At 40.3% G+C, this 25,783-nt stretch overlaps 1 long non-coding RNA gene across 1 annotated transcript; it reads right to left on the reverse strand.

The window, feature by feature from the left end:
* Positions 1-24,591, reverse strand: LOC311077227. Its single transcript, XR_014604808.1, has 5 exons — positions 24,544-24,591; positions 19,128-19,229; positions 7,331-7,509; positions 1,926-1,982; positions 1-1,758 (listed from the first exon to the last, which is right to left on the reverse strand). It is a non-coding gene; the product is annotated as an uncharacterized lncRNA (long non-coding RNA).
* Between the last annotated feature and the right edge of the window lie 1,192 nt (positions 24,592-25,783).

The raw sequence follows: 25,783 nt of genomic DNA on the forward strand, positions 1-25,783 counted from the left end.
CCTCAACACCTTGTCTAATTTTATTTTTTAAAAAGCAACATATCAGCGTGATGTGGGGTCAGTCTGGAGCGCAGCCTGTTGACAGTTAGACCCGCGGCAGAAAACACCCTCTCCGATGGGACAGATGTCCTGGGAATACACAGGTAACGTCTCGCTAGAGTGGGCAGCTTTAGGAAGCGCCTTTCATTTGCTTTCCACCAGTCAAGAGGATTAATATCCAGAATAGGCCTATATTCGTAAATGGCACTGCATCGTACTTGTACTACTGCTGTATTTTAATACGGCGCCACATAATTTACAGGTAACTTTGTCACCCTTTCTGTTAAAATGATCCCACACAGTGCTTCTTTTCGCTCACTTCATTTCGCTTGCCTTGCTCGAAAAAAAAATGTCTGCAGGCACGTGTCACGAGTGTGGTTGCGTGTGTCGACGCGCTGTGCGAGTTAAGAAATATAAGCTATATAGTATTTTATTTTTAAACCATGCAGCAAAAAAAAGCAGCTTAAAAAAAAAAAAAAAAACGTTTTAAACTGTTAAAATGTTTACTTTCGGTTAACGGTTTAACGGTCAATATGAGCATCCCTAATCCCTAAGCTTTCCCGCAGCCTGCCGGATCCAGGCCGTATCCAGATCTGATGAAGGACCTTCACCTGGACCCGAAGTGCCAACTAGTCTCTCCCTATGGAGGATCCCTTTCCCACTCTACTGATAAACCGTTGTCGGGAAAATTCGTTTCAGCGTATCTACCCTAAAGTGACAAAATAAAATTCTGTATCAATATTTACAAGGAAACACCAGTACTTTGTTTAGGCTTGGTTTGTAGGGAATTACAAACCTACGCACATATATTCAAACGCACATAACTATAGAACCAATTCTTAATGCGCATGTGAACACCATCAGCGTTTCTCACAGGATTGTGTTTAAAGTTTGTGTAGAGAGAATGGTGTCGTCTTGGCGGCCTCTAATTTAATAACAAATGATCGTTGCGACGGAAGCGAATCAATCAAAACTAACTTTAGCTGTAAAATAACTTTATTAAAGAACCGCTATAAAGCCAAAACAATCTTACCTTAAATTATACGTTTGTCTCTGTAAAGCTGCTTTGAAACAATCTACATTGTTAAAAGCGCTGTATAAATGAAGATGAATTGACTTAATGTTGTGGGCATATTTTTCTGCTGGAGGTCCTGGACTTCTTGTTCAGATACATGGGCATCGTGGATTCTATCAAATATCAACAGATCAAAAAAAAATCAAAACCTGACGCCTTCTGCTAGAAATCTTATAATGGGCCGTGGTTGGATCTTCCATCAGGACAACGATCCAAAACAAACATCAAAATCAACACAAAAATGTGTTAGGGAGCACAAAATTAAGCTTCTGCCATGACCGCCCCAGTCCCCTGACCTGATGAGTGGAGTGAACTGAAGAGAAGAAGTGCCAACATGGATCTGGGAATCTGAAGGATCTGGAGAGATTCTGTATGGAGGAATGATCTCTGATCTCATGTCAGGTGTTCTCCAAACTCATCAGGCATTATAGCAGAAGACTCCGAGCAGTTATCTTGGCAAAAGGAGATTGCAAAAAGGTATTTCATAAAAGGGTACCAATAATTGTGGCCAACGTGTTTTGGAGAAAAACATTTCATAATGTGATTCCCCACACAACTTATTGAAAAAAAGATTAGAAACAGATTTTTCAAAAAATAAATGTAATGTTTTTTATAAAAAAAAAAAAAAATCAGTCTTGCTCCATCTGAAAATTAAATTGAAACAAACACAAGTGAATAATTTGCACAGCAGAAGATCATATCACAGGAAGAACAAACACACACTATTTCTGAGCATACAAGAATCTGCTGAATGAAAGAGCTCATAGAAAAGCTTGATGAAATTAATATTCTTAATGATAATAATAACAACCTTTATCTTTACATCCAGCTGGGAACTGCTGGAGGGCGACGAGATGCTGGAGGACGGCTGTGAACATCAGAGATCAGGTGTTAATGGTGTTAATGGGGAAAGGAATCAAGATTAAGTGTGAAATGTGTTTCTGACAGCAGATTCAAAACTTCAGGATTAGGGTTGTGCGTGTGTGTGAGAGCGTGTGTGTGTGTGTGTGTGTGTGTGTGTGTGTGTGTGTGAGTGTGAGAGCGTGTTTGTGAGTGAGTGTGAGTGTGTTTGTGAGTGAGAGTGTGTGTGAGAGTGAGAGTGTGTGAGTGTGTGTGTGTGTGTGTGTGTGTGTGTGTGTGTGTGTGTGTGTGTGTGTGTGTGTGTGTGTGTGTGAGAGCGTGTTTGTGAGTGAGTGTGAGAGTGTGTGTGAGTGTGTTTGTGAGTGAGAGTGTGTGTGAGAGTGAGAGTGTGTGAGAGTGTGTGAGTGTGTGTGTGTGAGTGAGAGTGAGTGTGAGAGTGTGTTTGTGAGTGAGAGTGAGTGTGAGAGTGTGTTTGTGAGTGTGAGAGTGTGTGTGTGTGTGTGTGTGTGTGTGTGTGTGTGTGTGTGTGTGTGTGTGTGTGTGTGTGTGTGTGTGTGTGTGTGTGTGTGTGTGTGTGTGTAGAAGCAGTCGAACAACAGGAGAGATCATCAGTCTGTGAGTATTACTTTTCCCAGTAGATTTTAGCGTGGCTCTGTGTTGCTAGGAACTTCGTTTCATTTACTGTGTTTTTACCCTGGTAAAAGCGCCCGTTTGACCTTGTTTGTGCGTCGTGACTTTTTAGTTTCGCTTGACTAAATAGGAGGGCGTGGCCTGCTGTATTCAATAACGAGGTATTAGGCGTGTATAAAATAGGTTAGTGCACCGCGGCAGCCTTCGTGTGAAGACCGAAGAGTGTAAAGACCAACGACTCTACCTGTGCAACTCCACCGAGCAAGGACACCGACAAGGCACTTGAGTATTAATTTCTTTTTTTTTTTCCTTTCTCTTCTACACAACTTTTCATCTGATCTGTCTGTTTGTGACCCCTCTTTCACTATGTGTTTTCAAATCCCTACTATTACTAACACCCGTAAAGCAAATGTCACACGTCGGAGGCAGTCCAACCCTAACAACCTGCGTATTTTTCCGGTGTCTTCTAGTACTATATTCTCTTTTCCTATTGGTCTCTGGAATTGCCAGTACGTTGTAAACAAAGCTGATTTCATTACATCTATTTCTAGACATTTGGGTCTCAGTCTACTGGCCCTGACTGAGACCTGGATCAGACCAGAGGACACTGCCACACTGGCTGCCCTCTCCACTAAATTCACTTTCTCACACACCCCTCGTCTGACTGGTAGGGGTGGTGGTACTGGTCTGCTCATCTCAAACGATTGGAAATTTGATTCTTTACCACCTCTGTGTGACAACAGCTCATTTGAATCACATTCAATTACTATCACTAGCCCTATTAAAATCCATTTTGTAGTTGTATATCGTCCCCCAGGGCAGCTTGGCAGTTTCTTGGAAGAGCTTGATGTGCTACTCTCATCCTTCCCTGAGGATGGTACTCCTCTCATAGATCCTGGAGACTTCAACATCCACCTAGAAAAACCTCAGGCTGCTGATTTCCACACTCTGCTCACCTCATTCGACCTCAAGCGAGTATCTACTGCGGCTACTCACAAATCAGGTAATAAATTAGACCTTATCTACACACGCTACTGCTCCACTGACCATACACTGGTCACTCCACTGCACACCTCAGATCACTTCCTCCTCACTCTCAACATCAACCTGCCTCAGAACAGAACACGCACTCCTCCACAGGTCACGTTTCGCCGAAACCTACGCTCACTCTCACCCTCTCGTCTATCCTCTCTGGTCTCATCCACACTTCCTCCACCTGATCAGCTTTCAACACTAGACACTAACAGTGCAACTGATAATCTTTTCTCCACTTTAACATCCTGCTTGGACAACTTCTGCCCACTTTCCTCCAGGCCAGCCCGTGCCACACCCTCTGCACCCTGGTTATCTGATGTTCTCCGTGAACATCGTTCGAAACTCAGGGGTGCAGAGAGGAAGTGGTGCAAATCGAAAGATCCTACTGACCTTGGTCTTTATCAATCCCTCCTCTCTTCCTTCTCTGATAATATCTCTACTGCTTAAATGACTTACTATCACAACAAAATGAACAATTCTTCAGATTCTCACATGCTTTTCTCACATGCTTTTCAAAAGCAGACACTCAACTGAGATGGCCCTGCTCTCAGTAATTGAAGCTCTGAGATTGGCAAGAGCAGCTTCCAAATCCTCAGTTCTCATCCTGCTGGATCTGCTGCCTTTGACACAGTTAACCACCAGATCCTCCTGTCAATCCTAAAGATGAAGGGCATCTCGGGAACCGCACTCCAATGGTTCAAGTCTTACCTCTCAGGTAGGTCCTTTAGGGTTTCATGGAGGGGTGTGGTGTCTAAGACCCACCATCTAGCTACTGGAGTGCCTCAGGGCTCAGTGCTGGGACCACTTCTCTTCTCCATCTACATGACATCACTAGGATCTGTGATTCAGAAACATGGCTTTTCCTATCACTGCTACGCTGATGACACACAACTCTACCTCTCATTCCAGCCTGACGATCCGACGGTTGCTGATCGTATCTCAGCCTGCCTGACAGACATTTCTGGCTGGATGAAGGACCACCACCTTCAACTAAACCTTGCGAAGACAGAGCTACTCGTGGTCCCGGCCAACCCAACACTTCACCACAATTTCACCAATCAGCTAGACTCGTCATCCATAACTCCATCTAGGTCAGCCAGGAACCTTGGTGTGGTAATTGATGATCAATTGAACTTCACAGACCACATTGCTAGAACTGCCCGGTCTTGTAGATTTGGCTTGTACAACATTAGGAGGATCAGGCCCTTCCTATCAGAACATGCTACTCAACACCTTGTCCAAGCGCTTGTTTATTCAATAGTCAACTCTGAAAAAACTAAAAGAATATCAATATATAATTAAGCCACTCTCCTGTGAGGGGTAGGTAAAAGTATGTTAAGAATTTAGTCCTCATCCCCAGTAAGGGATAGGTTTTAGTGCTTGTGCAGATACAAGGATAATCCAATAATATCCTATTTAAGCCACCCTCCTGTGAGGGGTAGGTTTAGGCATGTTAAGAATTTAGTCCTCATCCCCAGTAAGGGGTGGATTTTAGTGCTTGTGCAGATCTAGGGATAGTCCAATAACATCCTGCTGTGAGGGCTAAACGTGTTGACTGGGTAAAAAAAACTTTTTCATATCCTTCCTCAGTAAAGTTTTTATTAATTTTATCTAATATTCAAGCCTTTTGGGAACCATGTATCCAATTTGTTAATCCAATACCACTCCCTCTTCAATTTATCTCTCTTCCCCCATCCTGGATCGTGTTCCAGCCCGCACACTTTGAGATTCTGGATTCCATGTCTCTGGAAGTGCGGTACCAAGTGTTCCTTCCGTTGTGTCCCTCTCCTGACTGTATACCTTGTGGCCCCACATCCTGGTGAGTATGGAGTTCCCAGTCTCTCTACGTATCTTCTCCCGCAATAAGCACATCTGATCAAGTAAATGCAGTTTCTGCGGTTCAAGGGAATAATCTGAGCAATTCTGTGTACCGCTCTATGTTCTCCTCTCACTAGGGTGGCCTGGACTTTGGATGGAGCTGCTCTGTACGCTGGACCCAACTTGCTGTGCACTAAGATGTCCTGTAAGTTTTTTCCACGTTTGCAGGCCGCCACCATCCTGTACTGTTTACCCATTGTCTCATTCTTTGAGAGTCTCTTGAAGTTCTTCCTAAGTCCCATCACTAAGCCTTTGGCCGTCCTGGAAAACTTTACAATAAAAGGAAGTACCTTCTTATTCGGAGTCTGGACCTCCCTCTTTTTCTCATGCCTGTTCCTCTCTTCTTTAATTGCCATCCTCAAAAAGTGCCACAAATATCCCCTGCCTCTAAGAGCTCTCACAAGGATTTTAATCGCCTCAATTCTGTCTGTTTCCCTCGTACAGATCCGCCGGAACCTTAAGAGTTGAGCCTTCACTATCCCCTTGAATACATGCTTATCATGGTGGCTCCCTTGATGAAGCAGAGCGTGGGTGTCCATAGGTTTGAAGAATACTTTCACATTCAGCCTCCCCGTGTCCAAGAACTCTGGCCCTTTATAGACAGTCGTATCCAAAAAGTCGATTTTATCCAACTTTAGCTCCCACTTTACCCTAATAGATGGATGGTGCGAATTGAGGGTCTCTACAAACTCCGACCAGCTCTCATCAGTGCCTTCCCAAACCCCCCACACATCATCCAGATACCTCCAGTATTGGGTGGGTAAAATTCTGCATTTTGAAAAAAAACTGCCATTCTGCCATATAGATGTTGGCATAGGCTGGGGCGAACCTCTTGCCCATTGCTGTCCCCTTGATTTGTAAGAAGTGCCGACCGTTGAATTCGGAACCATTCCTTGTCAAGCTAAGTTCTAAAAGTCTCAACAGACTATCCTCCGGTCTCCCTTCCTCCGGATATTGCTGGAAACAGTGTGCATGTGTGAGCGAGAGCGTGTGTGTGAGAGAGCGTGTTTGTGAGTGTGAAAGTGTGTGTGTGTGTGTGTGTGTGAGAGAGAAAGTGTCTGTGTGTGTGTGTGTGTGTGTGTGTGTGTGAGAGAGAGAGTGTGTTTGTGAGTGTGAAAGTGTGTGTGTGTGTGTGTGTGTGTGTGTGTGTGTGTGTGTGTGTGTGGTTGAGAGAGCATGTTTGTGAGTGTGTGTGTGTGTGTGTGTGTGTGTGTGTGTGTGTGTGTGTGTCTGAGAGAGAGCATGTTTGTAAGTGTGAAAGTGTGTGTGTGAGTGTGTGTGAGTGTGCGTTTGTGAGTGTGTGTGTGGTTGAGAGAGCATGTTTGTGTGTGTGTGTGTGTGTGTGTGAGTGTGTGAGAGAGCGTGTTTGTGAGTGTGAAAGTGTGTGTGTGTGTGTGTGTGTGTGTGTGTGTGTGTGTGCGTTTGTGAGTGTGTGTGTGGTTGAGAGAGCATGTGTGTGTGTGTGTGTGTGTGTGTGTGTGTGTGTGTGTGTGTGTGTGTGTGTGTGTGTGTGTGTGTGAGAGAGCGTGTTTGTGAGTGTGAAAGTGTGTGTGTGTGGTTGAGAGAGCATGTTTGTAAGTGTGAAAGTGTGTGTGTGTGTGTGAGTGAGAGAGCATGTTTGTGAGTGAGTGTGTGTGTGTGTGTGTGTGTGTGTGTGTGTGTGTGTGTGTGTGTGTGTGTGTGTGTGTGTGTGTGTGTGTGTGTGTGAGAGAGTGTTTGTGAGTGAGTATGTGCATGTGTGAGCGAGAGCGTATGTATGTGTGTGTGTGCATGTGTAAGCGAGAGCGTGTGTGTGAGTGAGTGTGTGTGTACCTGAGGGGGCGGCCTCCTCTCCTCCCTCTCAGCCTCAGCCAGCAGGACGGCCACCGCTGCTTGGACTGCCGCCTCTCTGGCCTGCTTCTTAGAGCCGCCGCTCATGGGGAGGAAGGAGTGGCTCCCCAATATCACCTGGTAGGAGAACCTGACAGACAGAGAGACCGTGAGAAGAGAGACTGACAGGTGTGTGACACATGATCTTCATGACAGTGAGGACACAATGAGATGAGATCCAGATGAGAGAGAGTGAGTGAGTGAGTGAGTGAGTGAGTGAGTGAGTGAGTGAGTGAGTGAGTGAGTGAGTGAGTGAGTGAGTGAGAGAGAGAGTGAGAGAGAGAGTGAGAGAGTGAGAGAGAGAGAGGGAGAGAGGTTTAACAATACCTTTATTTATACATTTTTACTTCACAATTTTGAACAATATAACCACTTCTATAAATTCATTTGCATTCTTACTATTATAAAACCTCCTTTAAAACCTTTAAAAAAATTTAAACAAACTGATCCTCATGTAACATACATAACACTTCATTAACACACCATACATCACAAAAACCAAATAAATTATTTGTCAACCTGTAATATGCAAATTCAATCTTAAGCCTCCCTGCTATAAGCCGCTTGCACATTTCTTCAGGATCTATAGTTGCTAATTGTAAACCTTTGTTTTTCCATGTTTTCCACACTGCCAGTTTAGCCGTTCCAATCAGGTCATTTAATAAACACTTTTTTTTTTCCTTTTTGAAAATGTATATTTTATTCCTCCAATAAAGACCAATAAAGAATTCTCATCAAATTTCCTAAACCAGCTCCCAAGCAATTTAAAAATGCATTTTAATCTCTCACACTTCAAAAACAAATGCTCCAAATTAGGGCTGCACAATATTGGAAAAAAAATTACATTGCGATATTTTTTTCACAACGATATACAGGGTGGGCCATTTATATGGCTACACCGTAATAACATGGGAATGGTTGGTGATATTAAAGTCCTGTTTGTGGCACATTAGTATATGTGAGGGAGCAAACTCCTCAAGATGGGTGGTGACCATGACATATACTAATGTGCCACAAACAGGACTTTAATATCACCAACCATTCCCATGTTATTACGGTGTATCCATATAAATGGCCCACCCTGTATATTGCGATATTGTGAGCCATCAATCCAGGCTAAAGTCAATAATTACCATTCCATGATAATAATAATTTCACTAATAAGCAAGCTTCATTACAAGTGACAAAAAGGTCACTTAATATTCTATTCCAAAATTAGAACATATTTCTGTAACTATTCGGTGAACGTTCTACGCAATCCAACGTGGCGGCACTCTTAACAGAGGTTTGTTCATTAGGCTAATTCCTCAAAATAAGTAAAAAAAAATCTTATTCTCTCTCTCTCTCTCTATGTTTTCGGTGCTGATTCAGTGACGCGTTCATGTAAACGGCACCTAAAAGCTGTCACTACGAACCAGCAGTAATGATTATGAATATGTAAAATATTTCAATGAAACATTTTAATTATTTATTAATAAACCAGTGTTTTCTGTGTTGGCTGCAAAGATGAAGTTGACGATAGGCTACTAACTCGCGCTCTTCGCAGTAGTGAACCGCCGGAGAGAAATGCACATTTGCTTTAAAGAAGGGCTTTGTGCTTTCTGTTTGAGGTCTCTGTGAAAGTTTTAAAGCAGTCTTTTTGCCACTTTCAGAGCGCTCGCGTCCGTAATGGAGAACTGTCCCGAAACATTGTTTTTTCCTCATAAATGTGAACACGAAAAATAAAAGACAAAAGACTTTTTAAAAAAGACAACATCCACAACTTTATAACACTCCTTTTTGTAGCCGAAATAGTCCCAAATAGCCGACTATATAGCCAAGATATTTTGACTTTCTTTTTGGTAGAAATCATCATTTCATCACCCCAGCAACAAGCCGTACAACAAACTCGTGTTTACTGTGTGCTACAGTGGTGCTACCGTTCTCTTAATACACCATGGGTGCTACTATCCTTCACATCGCATGTTCCGGCGATGTGACTATCGCTCATGCGCACATCGCGATGTCGATGTTAAAACAGAATATCGTTCAGCCCTACTCCAAATCCTCTTTTTCCCCACAGAATTGACATTCCCCCTTTACAGCTGTATTCAGGTGTGCCACATGTCCGTCTGTTGCTATCGCCTCATAAATAATCCTCCACTGCAGATCCCCCGAACGCTTCTCTACAGGGGGTTATATAGGGCTCTCCACCTGTCTCTTATCAGGAAGTCTGGGCTCACTAAATCTGGCCACTTGGAAACTTTTTGTTTCTCAAAGAGTCTTGATGGATTGTTTTTACTGTGACGTTATACAGTTCTTTCTTTGACGTGCTTTTAAAAGGAATAAAACTGAGGATAAAGTTCTTAGAGGATAAAAAGGCATCCACCACTTCTTCTTCCTCCTCCTTTATTGCTGGAGAAATTACCAGTTCTGGAAACTGCACATTATTCCCCATGTCCTGGGTATTCTCACGTCTTTGTGCAATAAATGTTCTGTATCCACTTGGTAGTACATTGTAGATTTCTTCCTTTAGCTTTGACACTAGAGGTGAAGATCTCAAGCCCGTTGCGTTTGAAGTTCATCAATCGATTTCCATCCATCTTCATTCAATAAATGATCCAGCTTTACGATTTTATTCCTTAATAAACATTGTTGTATAGTCCCAGAAGACAGCAGTCTAGTTTGAGTCATTGGATTTAAAAAAAGTGGCTCCTCTGGTGCCCAAAGTTCCAGATTGTCCATACCCCGTTCTGTTCTTATAACAGTTTTCCATGTTTGCAACATAGCTCTATAAAAACAGTGAGCTCAGACAGGTTAATCTCTTCAAGCTTCATTACAAAGAGTTGTTTATCAAGTCCAAAGCCACCAACTGTCCTCATGATCACACTTGCAGTTTTTCCCCAACGCACATCTTTATCATACAGAAATCTCTGTGCAGCTTGTAGCCTAAAAGTACAGATTCTGTTTCTCACATCCACCAGTCCTTGTCCACCCTCTTGTACTGGTAGGTATAATACTGCAGCACGCAACCAATGTTGTCCATCCCAGAAAAAGTTCACTATTGTCCTTTGTATATTGGAGATCAACTCCTCTGGTGGCTCTATGACAACAGTCCTATGCCACAGAACAGAAGCAGCCAGATTGTTTACTACCAGAACTCTTCCTCGACATGACAATTGTGGTAATAGCCAACGCCACTACTACAATCGGGCAGACACCTTTTCTATCAAACCCTCCCAGTTTTTCTTTTGAAATGGTTCATTTCCAAAGAAAACACCTAAAATCTTTAGTCAGTCTTTTCTCCATTTCAACCCTCCTGGAAGTTTTGGGAAATTTTCCAACTTACCAATCATAAATCCTTCACTTTTTGTCCAATTAACCTTAGCAGGGGAGGCTTTTTCATATAATTCAATAGTTTTTGTTAAAATTTCAATGTCTTCTTGTCCTGTAATAAAAACCGTAACATCATTTGCATAGGCTGATAAAACCACCTTAGAATGACCATTAACATGAGGGATTAAAGTTCCATTTAAATTCCTCCCCAACCTACATAATTGTTGTTAGAGCACTTAAACCACCCCCTACTTTCATCATCACATAAACATTAGAGTACAACAACTGAATATAAGAAATAAAAACATCACCAAATCCATAACTCTTTAACACTTTTAATAGATATTCATGATCAACACGATCAAACGCCTTTTCTTGATCTAATGACAACACTCCTATATCATTCTTATTATTCTGATTAAAATCAATTATATCTCTCACTAAGAAAAGGCTGTCTATAGTAGATCTCTTAGGAATGCAATATGTTTGATCATTTTTTATCAACAAATCCAGACAGCGCTTTAGTCTATTAGCTAAACACTTCGAAAAAATCTTATAGTCCAGACACAACAGAGATACTGGTCTCCAGTTTTTTAGCAGACCGAGGTCTCCTTTTTATGGAGGCAATGACAAAACTGCTCGACGACAACTTATTGGAAGTAAATTATTTTTGATGCATTCTAAAAGTACTTCATATAAATCTTGTCCTATTAGGTCCCAGAATTGTTGATAAAATTCCACCGGTAATCCATCAATTCCAGGCGATCTCCCTTTAGATAGTTGCCTCATAGCCTCTGTGAACCAATGCTTGCTTTTGTTCTTCTCCAAGCTGAGGTAACTCTTTAAGCAAGTCTTCAGTACAGTCAATCTCACAACTCTCAGCTCTGTATAATTGTCTATAAAAGTCTCCCGCCAGTCTCCTCATCTCTGTAGGATCTGATGTAACGGATCCGTCCGAACGACGGAGATAGCACATCATCTTTTGTTGGACATTTTTTCTTTCAAGGTTAAAAAAGAAAGTACTTGGAGCATCCATTTCTTTAATGGAAGAGTATCTTGATCTTATCAATGCTCCTTTTGCTTGCTCATGTAGGAGAGAGCTCAGGTCTTGTCTTTTCTTAATTAACCCTTTACAGTTTTAGCTTCATCATTATTTACAGCTTGTCTTTCAATGAACTCAATATCATTTTGTAAAGCTTTCACTGTTGCTTTCAAAATATTTGATGAGTGGAAAACATAGTTTTGACAAAACATTTTTATATTTGTCTTGCCCACATCCCACCATTGGCTAAGGTTTTCAAATGAATTTTTCTTCGATTTCCAAATATCCCAGAACAATTAAACTTTTTCACAAAAAAAAACATCCTGTAATAACTTAATGTTAAAAATCCAGTAATAATTAGATCTGGGTGTCTTTTTCAAATTAACATCTAATGTAACCATGTGATGGTCTGAAAAACCATTAGGTCTAATAAAAGTATTCATCACCTTATTGTTCCATGTCTTTTAAATAAAACCTATCCAATCTCGCTCCACTTATTCTATTGTCAACCACTCTTAACCATGTATACTGCTTTCCTTCTTCATTTCTCATTCTCCATACATCTGTTAACTGGAATTCATTGATAACTTTTTTTAATGCATCACTTGACTTATTATGGGGCTCTTCTCCATTTCTAATCAACAACAAAGTCTATTGTACAATTCCAATCACCTCCAATTTTTCAATCACATTTTGTAATTCCATAAAAAATTCCAGCCTTTCTGGACCATTATTAGAAGCATAAACATTAACAAATACAGATTCTATTCCTTTATACTCAATTTGTGTTAATAGTAATCTTCCTTTAACAATTTCTTCTACCTTTAAAATATTCACACTTTCAGAAAATAAAATATCTACCCCAGCACTATTTCTTGTGTCATGACTCAAGGCAAAAATTCCTTTCCACCATAATCCCCATTCTACTTCATTATCAGTGTCTGTATGCGTTTCTTGTAAAAAAACAAACATTAACCTTTTCTATTCTTAAAAACTCTGAAATCTGTGCCAATTTATTCTTGTCCCTACCTCCATTAATATTTAATGATCCCACTCTCCATACATCCATGTAGAGAAAAAAGAAATAGACAGAAACTGAAAAGAAAAAGCACAGAGTAAAGAACACCACTTGTGATTTGTTCATGTCAATTTCACTTTTCTTCTCCTCAATTTCGTTATCATCTTTTTCAGCCGGAATCTTTTCTTTTTATCCAAAACTTCATAGCTCACTGTTTTTTGCAGCCACAACACTGATATTATAAATTTGTCCACATCTGGAAAAAAAATGTTATACCTCTACAACTTTACCAAATGTTGTATCAAGAAAGTCATTAATTTCCTCTAAAGAGTACATGTCTTCCATCACTTGTGACCCAATGTCCGAAAACTCAGAAAGTGCATCTTCGCCTCTCATTTCTGCATCACCAGTGATCTCACTTTTACTACTTCCAACATCATTTTCTCCACTACTTGCAACATGTTCCATATCTTCACTCCTTACATTGTTTACAACCGTTCCTGCTATTTCATTATTCACAATCACACTTTCCTCAATTTGGTTGTCATTTTCTTCATTTAATTCAACAGCTTCCTCAGCTCCCTGAGGCTCATTCTCTTCCACATCTACAGGCTGCACGTTTTCAGGATCATTCACAAGATCAACCTCATCAGTTTGTCTAGCGGCTTCTACCGCAGCTTGAACTTGAACTTTATGTGGGCATGCTAAATGCTTATGGCCAACATCTCCACACTCAAAACATTTCATGTTCCCAGTATTTGCGTAAACCATGTATGCTCTTCCTTCATGCCAAACTTTAAACGACACATATAGCTCTTGTTTAGGAACATAAAAACGTGCCTTTTAAACGACATTACGTGTTTCAGCGCTTCATTTCTACATCCGAGAGGAACGGTTTTAATCGCGCTAGCTAACGTACCATAACGCAACAGCTCTCGTTTTATCTCATGACTCTGGATGAAAGGCGGCACATTTGAAACGGTGACTTTGATAGTTGGAGCAACCAGCGGCAAAACCGTAATAAAATCTCCACTTACCACTATTCCACTGCTTATAAGACGATTCACTTGGTTCTCTTCTTTTACAAACACAACCACAGCTTTATTCATTCGCGAAGCAGATGAAATGTTTTCATAGCCGATCTCCCCTCCTACAGCAAGTAACACTTCCTACACATTCACCCCGTTCGCCGTCACACACCTAACTCCATGGCGGAGGGAAACAGGTGGAGTAAGAGACACCATCCCGCTCCCAAACTGATCCTCAAAATACTCTAATCACTACAAAGTTGGGTTTAATCAGGAAAAATGAAACAAGTTTAGAAAAGTTTGAAACAAACACACGTTCACCCTCCCCTCGTGAGAACCCTCACACGCACCCAAACACTCCCAGCATGCACCGAGAGAGAGAGAGAGAGAGAGTGTGTTCCAGCAGAACACAGAGACTGTCAGCCCTCACACAGCAGACGAGGAAGCTTCAGACAGAGAAGGTCAGCTATCAGTGTGAGCTGACCGCACGGAGACTCCAGACTCCAATGTATTCCAATCACCTCCTATTACAACACATGTATTGTCATCATCATATTGTTTTATTGCATCATTTAATTTTGTATGTTATTTCACAATGCCATCCTATATTTGGAGCATACACATTAACAAAAAGGAATTGAACACTTTTAATTTCTGCTATAACTAATAACTCTCTATCTCTATTGTTGTCACAATTTTTAAATCCAAATGTTTTGAGAAGAGAATTGCAACTCCCATACTCAAACTTGTTCCATGACTTAATTTACACTCTCCTTTCCACCATCTACACAACTCCAATTCATTATTACTATCAGAATGTGTTTCTTGTAAAAAAGTTACTTTTACATCATTTAATTTAATAAATTCAGAAATCAGTTCTCTTTTGACCCTATCTCTTCCCCCATTGATGTTTAAGGATCCTACTCTAACAAACTCCATAATAAGGTTCCAATGGAGGGAAAAAACATAGAAAAAAGAAGAAATAGAAACACCCTTAGTGAATTATACATCATTTAAATGTCCTTTTTTTCAGGGTTTTCCCCCCTCTTATTTTCGTGACAAACTTTTTCAATCGAAACCTCTTCCTCCTACTTAATTTGTCCTCTCCAACTCGTTTCATCCAGTATAATACAGAACTTTCAAATTTCTTAGTATCAGTGAAGTAATCCTTCACTTCTGCTACTTTCCCGAAAGTCTCATCCAGAAAAGCATCTATTTCCCCCAAAGTGTAAAACTGGTCACATCCCATCTGAGATAAATTTGACACATCTGATACATCTGACAAATCATCATCACTTTCTTCCTCTCCTTCATTTTCAACCATCTCTTCTGAATTCTTACCCTCTGAATTCACTATCCTTCTATTACTTGATTGATTTCTATCAACTGACATCACTTCCTCAACACCTTCTCTACCTTCTCCACTTGCTCTGTGTTCCTCTCAGTTTCCGTCATCACCATCTCCTCAATATCACCTGTGTCTCACCACCATTAACATTCTCTACCACTTTAGACACTTCAGTAGTATTAGTCTCCCTCTCAGCACCAACATTACCTAAATCCTTGTTATTATGTACATTTTGATCCTCATTTTCCACTCTTTCTTCCACAGTTTTCTCTACACTACCATTCGTATCTTTACTTTGCCCTGTCTCATTCATCACTTCTCTTTGCGGGCATGACAATCTTACATGTCCTACAGCACCGCATTCAAAACAGCGCATTTCCCCAGTGTTCGCATACAACATGTACGATTTTCCTTCGTAAACGCAACGAAAAGACACGTTTAATGTTGGGACATTCAAAAACAAACACCTGCCGTCTGAAAGACAACACATGCTTCAAAGACTCATGTTTACATCCAAGCATCCAATCTTAATTCCACACCTCAAAAGCTCACGCTGTATATCCTCATCAGGAATAAATGGCGGCACATTTGAAATTACTACCTTCACAGATTGAGATAATAAAGGTTGAACAATGACAAAAGCTCCACTTACCACTATGCCGCTCTCTACCAACCGATTGACCAGTAGCTCCTCTTTCAAAAAGACCACCACGGCCTTATTCATTCGAGATGCGGAAATAATGTTTTCATGTCCCACTCGCTCAGCTACATCCAGCAACACATCCTCAACTGTTATACCAACTTGAGTGATGCATCTAATTCCGTGACGAAGCGACAGCGTTCGCACATCCAGGTGCGCCATCTCTGTACTCGCCACGTGAATACTGATTCCACAATGCATCAACTAACCTCAAACTAAACTTTACTACTAAATTTAATATTAGATTTAAATATCAAAATTACTCGAAAAAGAAGTAAGAAAGACAATAGAAAAGTTTAGCACCTCTCCGTAAAACCCCTCACCACCACCCCAAACGCTCCCAGCGTACACCGGAAGTGTGTGAGAGAGTGTGTGTGTGTGAGTGAGTGAGTGAGTGAGTGAGAGAGAGTCAAGTCAAGTCACCTTTATTTATATAGCACTTTTTACAATGCAGTGTTTCAGAGCAGCTTTACAGAGATAACAGGGAAATAATGCAACAAAGTTTGTTTCTAGAAGAAAATTGCGTCACAGTCCAGCTTAAAGGGACAATGTGTAGTTTTTTAGGTATTTGATTATCTAAAATCAATATTTTTATTCATAAATATGTCCTCAATGGTGTACAAATACGTCTGCCAATGATCAGACTAATCCTCGTAAACAAAGAATTTATTATCTTTATATACATGGGACGGGAAGGTCCATGGAGGCTTCCATGTCGTTCCGCCATCTTGAAAAACTATAATAGCAGAGAGGGACAAAAAGTACGAGGCCAATGCGTTTCCACAACGCGTGTTCGTTCAGAGCCGGCGTCACGTGACTGAAGCCAGCAGAAGCGGAGGAGCAGAGCAGGGAGAGCTGCACTGCACGGTTATTTATAATGGAGGACCATACATATGCCGAGTCACAGGATAGGAGTCCTCGTCGTTGAAAAAGTCCAAAATAGACCGTAAAAGGAAACGTGACCGGAGATTACAAAAAACAAGGGTTAATATCGGATAGCTAATGCAGGAGAAAGCTTTCAAAAGAGACGCTGAAGTTGCCTGCTTTCTTCTCGACAGGTAAGTCAATGTTACGGTCTTAATTACAAGCTTTTTTTTCATTGCTTGGTTGTGTACTTTATTATATAGACAGTAGAACATTTATAGTTAAAAGTTAAACAGGCTCTTTGATGAATAGCAGCTATTGAGTAAAGTAGAGAAGGCGCTGATGATGATGATGATGATGATATCTAACAATGCACATACTTCAAAAAATATAACGAATAAAGAAGGCATCACTATTAATTACCATAGTCCATGTTTTTTCACAGTCAGTAATTCATCAAGTTGCAGTTTGTTTTAAATAACAAACCTGTTCACCCGAAGGAAAACTCGATTAAGTAGAAGACTTTAGCTGTCATAGCTTTTCGCTACATAACGGCTACCGTAGATGCAACACGCATTAGAAAAAGTGAGGCGCTGGAGAGCAAAATACAATTTCACCACTAGATGGGAGAAAATCCTACACATTGTCCCTTTAAGTAAGTTCAGTGATGCTTCATTTCTGTTGTAAAAAAGTTATTAATTTAATTCATTTATATATATATAGCCGCTCTGGAGAAAACTGTGATGTCATCGTCCAGCTCAGCTCAGTTCAGTTCTCATATAATGCTGTCGGTGCAGGAGAGCAAGGTCAAGGTCAAGGTCACTTTATTGTCCCCGAGGGGCAATTATTTGTACAGCCAGCAGATAAACACGGACACAACACACAGAAATACAACATGATATAGAATACCCACAGCCTCTAAAACACACTAGTAAAGAAATACATCAAAACAGTTCTGACAAATTGTTTAAAATCGAGATAGAAGTCGGGATAAGAGAGTTTCTGAATCTATTTGACCTGCAGTACCTACGGCCTGAGGGAAGAAGCTTAAACTGGCAGGACAAAGGATGACTAGGGTTAGCTGCAATAGATAGTGCCTTCTTTGCCACTGTGTTGGAGAGTTGGGGGAGTTAATGCCTGCAATCTTGCTACATGTCCTAACAATACTCTCTAGTCGTTTTTTTTTTTTTTTTTTGTGGACAAGGAATCAAACCAGTCAATAAAACATTCTCATCAAAGTGGGGTCAATGTTAAAATTCCTCAGTCTACGGTAGAAATACATTTGCTGCTGGGCTTTGGCACAAACAGCATCAGTGTGTGATTCAAAACATAGCTTACCATCAATTATTGTGCCAAGGTACTTGTGTTCTTGTACTATCTCAATAATATTGTTGAATCTTAAATTAAATGTCCCCAACTAAGCAAGACAAAAGCCAATGGAAACAAAGGCGAAAAAGGCGACAGAGTGTGAGTGTGTGTGTGTGTGTGTGTGTGTGTGTGTGTGTGTGTGTGTGTGTGTGTGTGTGCGCATGTGAGTGTAAGAGTGAGCACCCGTGTGAGCATGAGCGCGTGTGTGTGTGTGTGTGTGCGCATGTGAGTGTAAGAGTGAGCACCCGTGTGAGCATGAGCGCGTGTGTGTGTGCGCATGTGAGTGTAAGAGTGAGCACCCGTGTGAGCATGAGCGCGTGTGTGTGTGTGTGTGTGTGTGTTAACCCTAACCTCTGTGAACTGGGGAGCCCATTGTGCTCCACTGATCTATGGGTAAGCTCCTCCCCATGAGCGGCTGCAAACCGCTGCAGGCCAGAGAGGGACTGTTGGTTCAGGCAGTCCTGCAGTGTTGGGCGTCCTCTGAGTCTCTGCCAGGACAGAGAGAGACTCGAGATTAGATCATGTGACACACAGAAAATGAAGCAGACGGGAATGAAAGCGTGTGTTAGTGAACGTCTGACTCTAGTTCTGTATTAAACGGCTGAAGCGTCTCCTCTAGAAGCCATACGGGTCGCTACAGGTTTACTGCGGTGCGTCTCGTCTGTTTTACCTGGAATAACAATGGAAAACAGTCCCAGACACTGATGGCTACTAGTCGGAGTAGTTTTAGCACTATTAGTGCATTTCTCTGTTTCTGAACGAGTCTCTGCTGTGAACTAAACCCTCATGCTCTTCACTAGCTGTCAGTGTCAATCATAAGACTGACCAAAGTGCTTCACAACAGAAGAAAAGCATTATAATACAATTAAAACAGACAGATTTAGACAACAATGAAAAAAAAAAAAAAACGAATATGCCAAAGAAAACAAATGGGTTTTTAAGAGAGACTTAAAAATGGTCACACTCGGAGCCATTCGAATTTCCACTGGCAAGTCATTCCAGAGACGCGGGCCAAATACAGAAAAGGATAAAGTCATGGTCTCAGTTGTTCTCTCACCCTCTCAGCGCTATTCGGGCCGCTGCCTTCCTCGCCGCCCTCTTGTTGCTCCCGGATCCCTTCGGGAACTCCTCCTGCCCAATCTGGACCTGCACCGTGAACCTGACAGAGGGAAAGAGGAGGAAGGAGAATATAATATAGAATATAATCTTTATTCTTAGTGCACAACAGGGACATGAACAAAGCCCTTATAAAGCATCTACACAAACACAGCTCAGTGTGTGATCAGTCCTGACACACACTTGTATGTAAATGCCCTTTTCTTCTGTCACTGAAATAAGAGCGCACAGTTCATCTGTCAATCAGCTGCGCATGGAAGTTGTGTTCGTTACTATAGCAACAGTCGGCTGTCGACCACTGATCTGTGCCCTCGACACGGCTTCTCTCAGAATTAAAGTATACTGTAGCATTTTGTTTAAAGTAGAGAATAAAGACTAGAGGTCGACAGAGTCATCAGTTCTGCCGATATATCGGTACCGATAGCTGATTGGTGGAACTATCGTCATCAGCAAAAACCTCACCGATAGTATTTCCGGGTTGCGTCCGTTGCTGGATCGGCTGAGAAGTGTGTGCAGTCATTACACAGTATGAGCTGAGAAGAGACAGCTGGCATTATACAGAGCGAGAGCGCCCTCTACAGGCAGAACTACACACACTGGCAGTCAAGATGTAACCCTTTGTGATGGGCATTGCACTGACACACACTGTGCCTGTGGAGGGCAGTATAACGTACGCATTACAGATCGGTTTACAGCATTTTGATGTGAAAACTAAACAATACAGAAAGCAGCTCTCATACAAAAAACACTCAATAGGTCACAATGAAATTGCCAATTTTCCATAAGTTAGCTTTTAATGAAGAGGGAGGCGTTCTGATCTGGCGCTCAGCCATCATGCGTCTCTGTTGTGTGCGCGCCACAGACTGTCCGCACGTCCGCTTTAGAGCTCCGTCAATATTACGTAATTAGAAGAAAGATAAAAATTTGACATGATTTTTGACATTTGTGAATCGATTCAGAACCGTCCACGTCAGCATCGCAATACATCTAAGAATCGATTTTTCCCCACCCCTAAATATTACATGCAGTAAAAACATATATTGCATAATGCATATAGTTCATGAAAGCTAGCTAATTCATCCTTGTTAACAAATGGGACTTGCTAAAACTAACTTTAGCTGGAAAATAACTTTATTAAAGAACCGCTATAAAGCCAAAACAATCTCTGTTTCCTTAAATTACACGTTTATCTCTGTAAAGCTGCTTTGAAACAATCCCCATTGTTAAAAGCACTATATAAATGAAGATGACTTGACTGACTTGCAAAGTGTTACCTATGACATTTACATAGGCTATGTTACAGCTAAAGAAACACACATTTGACCTGTAACATTTTAATGTTTAAATTATTTTCTGTAGAATTTGTTCTGCAGAACTTAAATATCGGTTACCGGCATGTACGGTCAAACCTAAATATCGATATCGGTAAAATCCACTATCGGTCGACCTCTAATAAAGACCATAACACTGAATATTCAGCCAAATTATTAATCTGACTGCACTGACACTATTGGATGAGAACTGGACGATGACATCACTGTTCTCTGAAGAACTGCTTTATAGATGGACTTAACTAATTTAGTAATTGATGATAATTCCCAGCTCAAAGCCCCTGGTTGCTCAGTGTTTTACAAGGCTTTGTTCAGGCATGCGCCGATACCAAAACCAGTACTCCGGTGTCGGTCTGGATACTGGGCTCATGTACTCGTACCGTTCACACATCAACTGACTCTCATCTCCACCTGAGCCCCTTTTATCTCATTTTGTTTCGTAACGATCACAGTTTGGAGATGAAAAGCTCCACAGTCTCTCCTACGGAGTTCTGTTTTCCAGCGATAGAAACCCGGTGCACAAAACTGGCTTTTCTGAAAGTCCCTCACACACACACTGTCATCAGTGGCGTCATGCCCATTCAAAGTGAGGCCCAGAGAGAAGGAAATGAATAGTAGAATAAAGTCACTATTTTTGTTTGTTTTTGCACACAAAAAGTATTCTCGTCGATTGATAAACTTAAGATTGAGCCACTGTAGTCACTTGGACTATATTAACGATCTCTTTAATAACTTTTCTGGGCCAGCAAGTTTCAATCACATAGAAGCCTATGGAGGAGTGATCCAGCTCTCAGATTTAATCAAAAATATCTTAATTTGTGTTCCGAAGATGAACGAAGGTCTTACGGGGTTGGAACAACATGAGGGAGAGTAATTACTGACAGAATTTTCATTTTTGGGTGAACTAACCCTTTAAGTTGTGTTAGTGTAACGTTATCGATAGCTATACCCTAGTCTAACCGTAAACTAGTTGGCTAACGTTACTGCCATACAAAGCCATAGTAACGTTATCTGATCGGTTTTGAAACATCTGTTCTGTTTTGTCTTGTGTCAAAGTCTCCAGCTGGTTCAATTGTTTTCAGTTTCATAGAAACGAGGGTGTTAAATTTGTTGTAGGCTAACTGCAAAAAATAATGTAAGATCGTTCTTAGGTCACATACCAATTTAAAATCATAACATAAAAACTGCAATGGTACTGTTTTTAAAATCATGTGTAGTAGGCCTAAGTGTACAGTAAGTGTGTGTGTAAACATGCTTTAATGAAGTAGACTTCAAAAGCTTTTGAATTTGAGCTTACAGTTCTTTCATCAACCTGTCTTTTACATAAACTTACAAAATAGATGCTTTAACTTAGTCCTCAGATACAGGAGGCTTGCTGCTAGCTCCGTTAAGGTATTTCTGTCCCTCCCAAACTGCATTGAAATGGTATGTTTAGCAGCCAGAATTTAAAAAATTTTGAGAATTTTAAAACCCCCTGACCCCTCCTAACATGATCCATATCACCCGTCAGAAAATAATTGCAATGTCTCAGATTGTGCCCCCCTAGAATTTTGGCTTGCATGACGCCCCTGACTGTCATTCCTTAACTTTGTGCTCCATATGAGAAAAACGCATCTAGAGCAACAACAGCGACTAAGTGAAGTTTTCATGTCAGGCTGAACTTACTCCACTGGTACTCCTGCAAATATCAGTATCAATTTACACTGATGATGTCCTGTTGATTTGGTCTGGTTCAGAGTCGGCATTTCACTATGGAAAGCATTTTCTGCTAAATTTAAATAAATAAATGATTAAAATTAAAACCAGATTAACGATTTCATTACAGAAAACTGTACGCAAAATATGTGACAAAATTGAGAATGAAATTAAATGATTTCATTTTCACGGTGACAGTGCATCATCCCTGTCAAATTGAAAAATAAAATGCAATTGGTGATTTCGGCATCTTCAGTTGCCAGAGGAACTGTTCAGAGTAAGTATACGGTAGGCCATGTTAGTTATGATGTTAGACTAGACCATAATCGATGAGGTTCATTCATGTATTAGGCTGTTTTGGAAATTCAACTATTTGGTGGTAAAAAAAGTCTTAGTAACAAAATTTCTACAACAATTATAGCCAGACATTAATACCCGCTAGCTTTAACCGAGGACCTCGGCCAATGTTTCATATTCACGTCGTGCCTAACAACGCCCTTCAGCCGTGACTTATTCAGAGACAGCACTACAATAAAATAAAAGCAAACTCTGATTTCTATTGAATATGAAATAAACAATGGTGGACGCCAATTACTTTTGTCAGTTTCAACACAGTTAAAATACATGATATAGATAATCATCCTAACTTAACATGTATTATAACTAACGCCTGCAGAGGGCGCCACTGTCCTGCTGATTATTACACTCTACAGCAGATCTAATCCTTAAATACTGGACAAACATTTCATTTACACGTTCAGTTAATCTGTGATATTTGCCCACTTCTATACGATAGAAATTCAACAGCGACTGTAATTTCTTCAAGAACATGTGGACTTCAAAACATGCAAACTCAGAGCGAGGGTTTAAACTTTTATTCTGAAATCGCGAGGAACAGTTCGCATATATTTAGAACATATTGATGTATTCTCCTGTGTTGGCTTAGTTTTACAAATGATTTACCTTACACATCTGATGAAACGGCTCACATTCGTCTCTGACAGACCACCATCTTCTCTTTCATATTAAAACATTCATTATATCGAGCCAAGTTTCAGATATGAGTTTCTCCTGACAGCAAATGTGAACTTCGCAGACGCCGTAACGTTTGCATTTTATCGATTCCAATAAGGTAAAAAATAAGTGGATATCATTCACATTTTGTCTTATTGCAAAACATGTAATTGTAGCTGAATATCATAAACTAATATCAACAAGTTAAAGAACACTTACAGAACGTTTGACTGGTTTAAAAATACCATAGAAAAACAACTAGTCTAATATTCATTTCAAGCATTATTAAAGACAAGTAAACAGTCAGTAATAAAAGAACAAATAAACTGAGCAATCGCAACAGATACAACTGAACAAAGACACGATTGAAATAAGATTTTCAGTATTCAGGTTCAGAAACTGTAATCAAATGTAAAGTAACACTGCACTTTATCAATAAAATATACATTACAAATATAGTTACAGTTATTCAGTGAAGAACGAGTGAGTTTTCTGTCTACTGTAGTTTGATTAGTGTTATTATAGAGATGTACAGCAGTGCTGCTTATAAACACCAGATGATGATTTATGCAACAGATGCTCATCTCACTTGCACAAAATAAATGCAGTAAATAACAGAAAGGCACAGATGAAATACACTGGACATTATATGAAATTTAAATTGCATACTAAATAAAAACAGTTAGCAATAATACCAAATAAAGTTAAGTTCCATATTCCATTATTATGCTTCTACATCTCTGATGATCGATATTTGGCTTGACAATAGTAAACATTGATGAGGGTCGAGTTACACTCAGAAAGAGAAGCAGTTTTTGAGCCATTGAGTCCATCAGCAATCAGAACATAATCAGGAAATCTATATTACACACTTGAGTGTTTTACATGAAGGAAGAGATTTCACTAATCGCTGAACCACAGAATCAACAGGAGAAAGAGTGAAAGATAATCTGTGCATCTCCTGCACCGGCGTAAAGTGAAACCGGAAGTGTCTATCCCTACACTCGCTGACCGGAAATACAACATGGTGGCCGCGAGCAACTAGACCATTACGTTTATTGTGAAAAACAAACAAAACAAAATAAACGTTTGTTGCGGTTTCTGACACTGCACACTCTGCGACCATTTGAGAAATACTGCTCTACATTTCATATATTTACATATCATGTCTTCTACATTTAAAATATACACAATGAGGCTAAACATGTCATGCCAACACAAGCAAACCCGAGTCAATGCAGTCGAGAGCCTCAACACTAGTGTTACCGGTTCAAGATTCACAGCACTGATGATCAACAGTTACAGTAGTAAACTCACAGAAACAGCAGCGGCTGAGAGAGTTCACTAGATGTGTTACCTGGGCGCATGTAGGGGTCCAGTGCGGCCTTCATTAATGAAGGCCACCTCCTGTCCTGTCCTCTGGCCATAAATGAACAGCTTGTTCACCGGATGCTGCATGTTAGGGGTTTTTTTGTTCATTGAATTTTGATGTTCGTCCGCATTTCTTCTTCTTTTATGCATTAACTGGCGGCTAGTAGCAAACAAACAAAGGTTATAGGTTCATAGCGCCACCTACTGTTCTGGGGTTTATTTTTTTTACATTTTTTATTAATGCTAGAATAACATTAGAGCATTGGCAAAGGATTGGCAATACATACAAATACACACACAAAATAAAAGAATACATAATAATACCAGATTGTCTGGGGAAATAGTTTCGTGCAAATAATGCCCAAGGCCTTTCTGTTTCCATTAAAAATATAAATCAATTAAAAATACAATTCGGCCAGTGGAAAAGATTGAGGAAAACTTTCTCTGAAATGTATTTTACACTATTTGATTTATGTATTCAAAAACAAGGCAAGATATAGGCAACTACTTGATTTTTAATGTGTCTTGTACCGTTAAACGTTATCACGTGGATGAATAATAATATGCAAATGATATGCAGATGAGGATCTGCATAGTAAAACTAGGCGTTGTAAGCTCATATATGGTTATTTCGGGGTGGAGACGCATGTGTGCACAATCTTCCGCTGACTGGGATTTATAAAGTGAATTCTGCACAGGTTCTGGCGTTTTATAAGTCTGAATATTTTATTGCGTACGCCATTTTTGGCTTTCGGGCGCACGCACACTTTTAGTAAGGTTCCTACGCACAGTTTTATAAATGAGACCCCTGGTGTTTATAAGCAGCACTGCTGTACATCTCTATAATAACACTAATCAAACTACAGTAGACAAACTCACTCGTTCTTCACTGAATAACTTTTGTAACTATATTTGTAATGTATATTTTATTGATAAAGTGCAGTGTTATTTTACATTTGATTCGTTTCTGAATACTGCAAATCTTAAAACACGTATTTCAATCGTATCTTTGTTCGGTTTGTTGCGATTGCTAATTTGTTTATTTGTTCTTTTTTAATTAGTGAGTGTTTACTTTAGTTAATTAGTGAGTGTTTACGTTAAGTCTTTAATAATGCTTAAAATGTATATTAGGCTAGTTGTTTTTCTATGGTATTGTAACGTGTTCAAAATGCTGTTCTGTTACAAA

Source organism: Abramis brama (genome assembly GCF_963993115.1).
Source record: "Abramis brama genome assembly, contig: SCAFFOLD_91, whole genome shotgun sequence".
Classification (NCBI taxonomy): domain Eukaryota; kingdom Metazoa; phylum Chordata; class Actinopteri; order Cypriniformes; family Leuciscidae; genus Abramis; species Abramis brama.